At 63.7% G+C, this 2,280-nt stretch overlaps 1 pseudogene; it reads left to right on the forward strand.

The window, feature by feature from the left end:
- Positions 1-504: 504 nt before the first annotated feature.
- Positions 505-1,821, forward strand: LOC104655012 (annotated as a pseudogene).
- Positions 1,822-2,280: the final 459 nt, after the last annotated feature.

Below are 2,280 nucleotides of genomic sequence, written 5' to 3' on the forward strand. Positions count from 1 at the left end.
AAGAGCGGAGGGTAGAATTACCCAGCAGTTCCACGCAGTCACACACCCAGAGAACTGGAGGCAGGAACACGAACAGTGTGCTCAACACGGGTTATTCCAAATGTTGACAACGATACTCACCACAGAGAAAAGGTGGAAAGAACCCATGTGTCCATCCATAAATGGAGTAACAAATGTGGTCCCTCCATACAGTGGACTATGATTTAACCTTAAAAAGGAAGGAAATTCCCACGCACACCACACACAGATGGCCTGAAAACATTATGCTAAGTGAGATGAGCCAGTCACAAAGGACAACTTCTGTCTGATTCCACTTATAAAACATCTAGAATAGGCAAGTACAGAAATAGAAAGTAGGTAAGGGGTTGCCAGGGGTTGGGGGGAGAGGGCAAGGCCAGGGGCTGGGGAGGGAGGGCAAGGCCAGTGGCTGGGAAAGGGCAGCAATGCTTCACCAGGTGTGTGCCTAACAGTTCTCAATCCCACTGGAAGAGCTGCGAGGGAAGGATGGCTCCTTCGGAATGGACACACAGAGGCGGCTCCAGTACAGAGAGGGCCCTGAAATGCTGTGCTCCTCCCAGGACGCACAACTCCAGGTGACGGGGATAACACGCGACACAGCTCCTGCATCGATGCTCCCCCAGCTCCTGCCATGATTCTCCCCAGTTCCTGCCTGGTTGCTCCCCTGGCTCCTGGCCGGGATGTTCCCCCAGGTCCTGGCCTGTTGCTCCTCAGCCCCTGCCTGGCTGCTCCCCCAGTTCCTGCCTAGGTTTTCCGCTATCTCCTGGCCTGATGCTCCCCAGTTCCTGCCTTTGTGCTCCCCCCGCCCCCCGAACCCAGAGCGCTCTTTCCCTCTGGCCAGGCCCCTTTCGGGGCTCAGGTGGGAACCGAGCTGGCTTTTTCCTCCCAACCGGAGCAGCTCCCTGTGGTTCCCAGGTTGCCTGCCCATCCAGCTGGGAACACCGGCCTTGCGGGGAGGGGCGGGGGCGCTCACCACGAGGCGGCCGCACAGGGTGCGAAGGGATCCCAAGGCCCACCCAGGAGGAGCTCCTGGCTTTCAGTTGCCGGCTGCGCGCGCTGCCCACGCGGCCACGCTTGAGGCCTGGCAGGCGGCCGCCATCCCGGTCACGGCCGCTGGAGGGCGCCCCCGCACCGCTCCTGCCTGCTGGTTCCCGCGGGAGGGCGCCTGTGGCGGGCGCCGGAGGTTGATCTCCCGGTTCACGCCAGGATTGCGAACCGGCGGCTAGAGCGGGAGGCCGCAGAGACGAGTGCAGATCGCGGTCCCGACCCACCTGGCAGCGACTTCCTGTCTCGCGGCTGCGCTGCAGCTCTTCAGGTTGGGGTGAAAATGCAGAAACGGTCCCGTGGACTAAGTCACGGACGTTCGCTTCTCACAGGACGTTCGCTGCCTGCAGACAACCGAGCCACGCACGCCGAGGCCACCCCACCGCCCTGGGCCTGAACGCGCCGGCCCGGACCGGCAGCCCCCTCGGATCCTAACACCTCTGCACCGCAGCGCAGGTGTGGGGGTCCTCAGCCCGCGCCATCCAAGCAAGAACCAAGAGCGCGAGCGCCACGCCTTCCCCCATCCTCTGCCCTGCGCCCCTGGCTGGCGGTCCCTCCTGCAGCAGCTGGGCCTGGAATTCGGCCTGTGGAAGGGGCTGCACCCACGCAGGGCTCACGCCATGGATGTGGGCGCTGGGAGGGTCTCAGCCCTTTCCAGCCTTGGTCCCCGGCTGTTTCCTGGTGCTGCCCAAGAAGCAGGTCCCTCGGCCAAACCAGCCCGTCCTGGTGCCTCCCAGTGCCCTCAGCCTGTGGGCCTAGGGGCCAGAATGCTGGCGGATGGGCAGGCCCTGACCACGCTGTCCTCCCTGGGAGCTTGCTGGTGAGACGCTCATCTGCCTCAGGGGGCCCAATAATGGTCACCTGACATGAAGGGACAGAGGTGGTCTGTCCAGGGTGATGGTGACCACTGTCCTGGCATGTGACGGAGCCCAGGCCCTGGGCAAGCGCCATGCTGAGAGGGGCTGGCCTCCCGCTGCCGGTGGCCTCATTCAGGAAACCTCACTCCCCTGAGCAGCAGCTGGAGGAGAGGCAGTGGCACTGGGCCTCTGGGGGTGGATCAGAGGGGTGGCCCTGTGGCCTTGCTTGGGCAGGAGGGATGCTGCAGCAGCTGCTGGAGCTCCTGGGCAGGGGCTGTCCCTCGGTCAGCTGGGTCACAGAGCAACCGGCGCCTGCGTCATTCTCAGCCTGCCCAAGGGGGAGGCTTCCGCTCCAGGTGGG

Source organism: Rhinopithecus roxellana, chromosome 19 (genome assembly GCF_007565055.1).
Source record: "Rhinopithecus roxellana isolate Shanxi Qingling chromosome 19, ASM756505v1, whole genome shotgun sequence".
Lineage (NCBI taxonomy): Eukaryota > Metazoa > Chordata > Mammalia > Primates > Cercopithecidae > Rhinopithecus > Rhinopithecus roxellana.